Source organism: Hevea brasiliensis, unplaced genomic scaffold (genome assembly GCF_030052815.1).
Source record: "Hevea brasiliensis isolate MT/VB/25A 57/8 unplaced genomic scaffold, ASM3005281v1 Scaf86, whole genome shotgun sequence".
NCBI lineage: Eukaryota > Viridiplantae > Streptophyta > Magnoliopsida > Malpighiales > Euphorbiaceae > Hevea > Hevea brasiliensis.
Genome location: NW_026615306.1, coordinates 96,419 through 104,089, shown reverse-complemented (window position 1 = coordinate 104,089; position 7,671 = coordinate 96,419). Strand labels below are relative to the sequence as shown.

The following is a 7,671-nucleotide window of genomic DNA, read 5'->3' as shown; positions in this document are numbered from 1 at the left end:
TAAGTTTCTGATGATTCTTTTGAATATGTACTCTACAATAAGATTCAGACATTCTTCCACGGAATCACCGTTCCACTATAAAATTACTCATGTTTATAGGGGAGGAGTTTTCACATATCTTACTCTATCGTCGTATAATATATAATATATCTTAATCTTTTTTATTGTCTTTTCAGGGATTTATCATACAATAAATTGACTGGAATTCTGCCCAACTTTTTGTCAGAACTGTTGAATTTAACTTTCCTCCTAAGTATGGTTAAATCTCCAAGTAGGGAACTAAGATCCTACTGGCATCTTTTCTTTCAGGGATTTATCTTATAATGAATTGACAGGGCCGGTGCCAGAATTTTTAGCACAACTACCGAATTTAAATACTCTGTGAGAAGAAACTTAAGCATAAAATGCATGATTTTTTCTTTTTTGGTGGGGAAGGAAGGGGTTTCGATGAATTATACGAATGATTTAGTGTTGAGGCAGTGGGTATAGAATAAGCTTTAAGGCGTGATGAATCACTATCTTTAAGTATTAATTGCCCCCACTAGATTGCTGCAAGGTTATGACAATATACCTCCAGAATACAACAAAGCCTGAAATCTGCAGACAGCAACTCCTGAAGATTTCCCTTAAGAACTCTTTATATGAACTGAATTTAGAGAGACTAGAAGAAAAGAAGAAAAAATAGAAGTAGTATATATCTGGGTTGAAAAACTCATCCATATTTATAAAGAATGAAAAGTCATGGCACATTTTCTATATAGACACATCTGTTTATCTCTAATAGATATAACTGTTTGTGTAATAGATATGTCTATTTATAAAAAGACACCTATACAAATAGTTATGACTATTTGTATAGAATAGGCATGTCTATATATTAACAGACACCTATACAAACAGTTATGACTTTTTGTATAGAATAGATATGTCTGTTTATTAACAGACACCTATACAAATAGTTATGACTTTTTATATAGAATAGACATGTCTGTTTATTAACAGACACCTATACAAACAGTTATGACTGTTTGTATGGAATTGACATGTTTGTCTATTAACAGACACATCTACTTGTTAATAAACACATCTGTTCGTAATTTATTTACGAAAATTACAATATGATAATTATTTTATTTCACACATATACTTGTCAAGTGCCATAATAGAATAATATATATTGAATTATATATATATATATATATATATAATTCTATACATATTTCACTCTTGCAATTCCTTCACTTTCTTATATTTTAACAATATAGGAATTCTTTCTCTCTATACTATCTAACATACAAGCTATTTATAACAATCCCCCACTTAGCTTGTATTGTTAGATCCCATTGTTTCATGCATAATGAAAAGTATCTTTTGATTTAAACTTTTCCTTAGTGTAAGTATTTCAAAGTTCTAAAGAAATCATGGTGGCCTTAGCTTAAACCTAGATTCCTATTAAATAGAATTGAAAATACTACACACATGAATCAATTAGTTCGACTTAAAAGTTCACCAAAATTTTAGCACGAATATGGCCTTGTGCTACCTCCTATTTTCATGAACATTTACAAAAGTTATTCTCACTTTTGTTGAAGCGGCACCACTTCCTATGTTCATATAGGTGAAGTTTCCTTTGTAATAATTTTAAACTTCATTAAGAGTATAAATACTCATCCTCATTCCATTAACTTAGTACACTAAGTACTTAATTACAACATTTACTAATGACTTGTTGTTACCCTTTAAACTTTATTTAGTAATAATACTATAAAGTAGGGTTCCCATCAGTAGTAAATTTAATGGAATATTCTAAAACCTAATCAGCACATGTACTTATGATCATAACTCTCGAGAGCCCTTTTATTAAAGGATTTGCTAGATTATTATAGGATTTAACATAAACATGGTAATAACACCATTAGAGACTAATTGTCTTACATTTTCATGTCTTAAGCTTATATGTATATACTTTTAATTGTATATTTTACTATAAGCTTTAACCATCGTGATTTGACTATCACAATATAAAGAAATAGATAGCACAGGTTGTGGCCACAACTTAATATCCGATAACAAGTTTCTCAGCCATTCTACTTCTTTACCAATATTTGCCAAAGCTATAAATTCGGATTCTACCGTAGAATGAGTTATACAAGTTTGTTTTTTTTTTTTTTTTGATGCCCAAGAAACAAAACCTCCATCTAAAGTGAACACCCAATCAAAGGTTGACTTATTATCCTTAGTACTACTTTTTCAATTTCCATTTGTATAACTATAGGATCTCCATCATATTTGTTTCACTAGTCAACCATATAATCACATATTTATAACATGAACTACATAAATAATTCACAGTCTAGATTTGTACCTTATTTTTCAGAAATAAATTGCTCCATAACTTGTTTAAAATGAGAGCATCCAAAAATAAAGACCAAGCTAAACTTGCACATACACACAAATGCATACTCATTTGTCCTTTTGTCACTTCTTACAAATGACTTGAAAGGCTCTTATATTTACTACTTAAAATGTATCAACCTTTTGGCCAATAAATTCATCTCTTCATACATATAAATATTAAGAAGAATTGCATCTTTTATTTAGTTACATCTTTTGGCCAAGAGACACAACTCTTTGCATGAATACAACTCTTTATATGATTTTAGCATATTTGAAAATTTATCATAGAATAATTTATAGTTTATAATTCTTTTTTTTTTTTTAATATCCAAAAACCCTTGCTATCAATAGCATTAGTATACTCAATTTGAGTAATTATTCTACTAAAATTTCCAGTCAATTTACAATAAATATCATATGGAGTATTTGCTTCCCTCAATATAATGAAATTGACAAAGAGTAAAACCCCCACTATGTTATAGCTGGGTAGTTTTAGGCAGATCCCTCAAGGATAATAACCAAAATATAAATCTAGACAGCAATTTTAAAATTTTTCCAAGAATAAATTAAAAAATAATAATATTAATTGTCGGTAAAAATGAAGAGAAGAGACAAAAAAAGAAAAGTTAATAGATTTTTTTTTTGTTCCAAACTGCTATTTATGAAGCATTTGCATCTCTTCAAATATATACAATAGTTCACTTTGTATCTATTAGAATAATTACATCTGTTCACTTACACCTTTTAGAATAAATACAATCATTTGCTTTGTATCTCTTAGAACAATTACATCTGTTCACTTATACCTTTTATAATAGATACAACCGTTCACTTTGTATCTCTTAGAACAATTACATCTGTTCACTTATGCCTTTTAAATATATACAACCGTTCACTTATGCCTCTTAGAACAGATACAACCATTCATTTATACCTCTTAGAACAGATACAACCATTCACTTTGTATCTCTTAGCATAATTATATTTATTCACTTATACCTCTTAGAACATATACAACTGTTCACTTATACCTCTTAGAACAGATACAACTATTCATTTATACCTCTTAGAATATATACAACTGTTCACTTATACATCTTAGAATAGATACAACTATTCACTTATACCTCTTAGAACAGATACACCTATTCACTTTGTATCTTTTAGAACAATTATATTTGTTCATTTACACCTTTTAAAACAGATATAGCTATCGGTAATGAATAGTTCATTTTGATGCCTTTTAATGAACAGACATAACTCTATCAAAATGAGACAAATTTTATTATCACTAATATTTTTAACAATATCCCCACCTAGTTAGTGATTGACACAATTAATATGAATTATGATTTATGCATATAAAAGTGTTTTTCGACTTATGCACATAAATCTTGTTACCCTCTTTATCACATTCACCATGAGCTTTAGCATCATAATATAACCTTATATTTCTTTAGACATATTATCAAGTATTTAGAATTCAAAATATTTCATAATGAGAAATTTGTCCATACCTTTTTTTCTGTATTATATTCGAATTCTAACGAATTCCAAATTTCTTTTGGAGACTTGACAGAGGTAAACAAATCTTATAACCTATCTGATGAGTTGTTGAGAATATGACCTCTGCATGGCAATTCATCTTCTTTTCCTGATCTGCTTTTACCTTCTCAGTGAACATAATTTGTTCCTTAAAATGATCAAGTTTCATGAACTCTTGATTCATCACGGAAACAGCCTTAGACTCTATTGCGATTAATACCTTAAAATTGTTAAGGTAGTGGGTATAGAATAGGCTTTGAGGCGTGATGAATCACTATCTTTAAGGTATTAATTGCCTCCACTAGATTGCTGCAAGGTTATGGCAATATACCTCCAGGATACAACAAAGTCTGAAATCTGCAGACAGCAACTCCTGAAGATTTCCCTTAAGAACTATTTATATGAACTGAATTTAGAGAGACTAGAAGAAAAGAAGAAGAAATAGAAGTAGTATATATCTGGGTTGAAAAACTCATCCATATTTATAAAGAATGAAAAGTCATGGCACATTTCTATATAGACACTTCTGTTTATCTCTAATAGATATAACTGTTTGTGTAATAGACATGTCTGTTTATAAAAAGACACCTATACAAATAGTTGTGACTATTTGTCTAGAATAGGCATGTCTGTTTATTAACAGACACCTATACAAATAGTTATGACTTTTTATATAGAATAGACATGTCTGTTTATTAACAGACACCTATACAAACAGTTGTGACTGTTTGTATGGAATTGACATGTCTGTCTATTAACAGACACATCTACTTGTTAATAAACACATATGTTCGTAATTTATTTACGAAAATTACAATATGATAATTATTTTATTTCACACATATACTTGCCAAGTGCCATAACAGAATAATATAAATTGAATTATATATATATATATATAATTCTATACATATTTCACTCTTGTCATTCCTTCACTTTCTTATATTTTAACAATATAGGAATTCTTTCTCTCTATACTATCTAACATACAAGCTATTTATAACATTTAGTATACATTCTTTTCAGAAATTTAAGTGGGAACAAGCTCACTGGATCCATTCCATAGTCCCTTATAGAAAAGTTTAATAATGGAACATTGCAGTTGAGGTTTGAACGTCTTCTCTTGTCCATCATTTTATTTTCATCATTTTCCAGCTATTAAATGAACCAATGAAAAAAAAATGATGATATTGAAATACATAGGTTATTTAATATCTGTTATATGACGAATTGATGATGTCATACTCAATGCTAGCTTCGACAAAAATCCAAATTTATGCCAGTCGGATTCATGTGAGGAAAAGAAACATTTTCTTCTTCCAGTTGTTGCATCAATTATATCAATATTGATGCTTCTGCTCCTATGCATGATAGCTATCTCTTGGAGACATAGAAGACAGCAAGGTAATCTATTTTTCCTCTATTTGCATATTAATTAGCTTACTAAAAGTTGCAAAAACTATAGACTACATATCAATTTCTTTATCTCTCTGTCCATATATTTCAAATTCTGTCTATGGTACTTACACAGCAATAGCGGAAACGCAAAAATCAAAGAATCAGACCTTTAGTTTCTCAGAGATAATTAGTATTACTGATAACTTTAAGACCGCCATTGGAGGAGGGGCTTTGGAAAAGTTTACTTCCTAAAAGATGGAACTCAAGTTGCAATTAAGCTGTTATCTCAATCATCAAATCAAAGCTACAAGGAATTTCAAGCAGAGGTTAGACATAGCGCTACTGCAGCGTCAGTTTCAACCCAATTGAATCAATTATTTGTGCCTTTCTCCCTCTATTACACGATAGATAGTACAAATAAATATACACTCTGATTAATAGTGGTTTTTCAAAATTAAAAAGTGCAGGTGCAGCTCCTGATGGTTGTTCATCATAGGAATTTGGTTTCACTAATTGGTTACTCCAATGATAGTCATAACATGGCATTGGTATAAGAGTACGTGGTTAATGGAAACTTGCAAGAGCATTTATCAAGTATATCTATCACAACCTGTAAAAGATTTTTTTTAATCACTTGATTTGTCAATTTTTCTAGATTTCTTCTCTAAATGGAAGTCCTCTTTTTTTTTTTTCAAATTTCCTCAAGACAACTCTTGACAATGATAGCCTGATGTATTTTGGTTGCGGAGAAAAGTGGAAGTATTCTGACCTGGAAAGAGAGATTTCAAATTGCAGTAGATGCAGCTTGTGGTTCTCAAGCAAATCCATTTCTATTTTTCTTTACTTTTTGCTTCCCCATTCATCATTCTTATCCATGGCTAACTGGTTTTGCAGGACTAGAGTGTCTACATAATGGTTGCAAACCACCGATTATCCACAGGGATTTGAAGACTTCCAACATTTTATTGAACGAAAAATGGCAAGCAAAGATGATTTACCACCAAGGGTTAAAATGGCAAGCAAGTAAAATATATATATTTATAATAGTATTTATAATAATATTTATAAATTTGTATGTATTATATTTTAAATAAATAGAATTTAAATATTTTGCAAAATTATTAAAATTTTAAAACATAAATTATTAATAAAAATTTTTTTTTTATAAATTATTAATTAAAAAATATAAAATTAAACGTGTGTAACTTAGCCCACTGGTGTGATATTGCATTTCTACTAGTGTCCTAATCAAAAGCTGGTCTTGAATTTCATGTGGCTGAAGAAACTTATTTTTTATTATGAGAAGTTCGATTGCAACTTTCTCTCTTGATTTAATTCTTAGTAAGATATCAAAGCTGACATCAAAACATCATTTAGCAGAAAGAGCTGGAACAGATGTGAACTGCATTAGCTTCCATAAGTAATTAGTAGATAATGTGAACTGCGTGCCATTATTCAGATGGCACCATATCTCTCTTACTGGGCAAATCATGAGCAGGAAACTCAGTGCAAGTAAATTGACAGGAAAGATTTCTTCTCATTCTCCAAACTCAAAGCGATACAGTCCTCGTAAGTATTAATTGACTTGTAATAAATTTTTGGTTCAGAGTTACATTGTCCACAAACACCAGTAGGCCAGTACCATATATACATTATGCCTTTTATGCAAGTCTATGTGTGCATACTTCTGTGGCGTCTTTTTTTTTTATAAGAAAAATTTTATCAATTAAAAGTCAGGAAAAATTTAGCATGACACCCTCAATCTATTCCCTGACCAATAGGTCTTCACATAAAAACCAACCTAGAAGGAATCATGCAGGAAAAACAAAAAAAAAAAAGAAATCTAGTAACAAGCCGTTTCTTTCTCTTTAAGAGATTTATAAGGCAATGAACTGAACAAGTCCAGACTTTTTAGCACAACTGTCAAATTTAACTGTTCTATAAGTCAATGAGCTTTGATATTGTCATGAGATATTTCAGCTTAGAGTATAGGTGATTTACTTCATAATTCTTTATCCCAAAATTTAACCAAAAACCAGCTCTTAGGTTCAATTCTTTAGTCTCTTGTCCAAAAATCTAACTATTATGCATCGTGGAAGCATATAAACTATAAAGAAATAAAATAAATATACAAAATACTAATATTTACGTGATTCACCCTTTTCACATAGAGTTACGTCTACTGACATGCTATCTTCAATTATTAGTAATAATAAATCATCTATTACAAGCTCAAGATGGAGAATTCCAATATTTTATTGAACTGAAAGTACCTACTCGAAGCTCATAACACCAAGGGTTAGAATAAAATTATTAGAAAATTAAATAAAC

The 7,671-nt window shown here is 29.8% G+C and overlaps 1 long non-coding RNA gene across 1 annotated transcript; it reads left to right on the top strand.

Moving 5' to 3' along the window:
• Positions 1-284: 284 nt before the first annotated feature.
• Positions 285-6,361, top strand: LOC131177773 (uncharacterized). The gene is made up of 5 exons (XR_009147077.1): positions 285-381; positions 4,969-5,346; positions 5,474-5,934; positions 6,047-6,150; positions 6,235-6,361. It is a non-coding gene; the product is annotated as an uncharacterized LOC131177773 (long non-coding RNA).
• Positions 6,362-7,671: the final 1,310 nt, after the last annotated feature.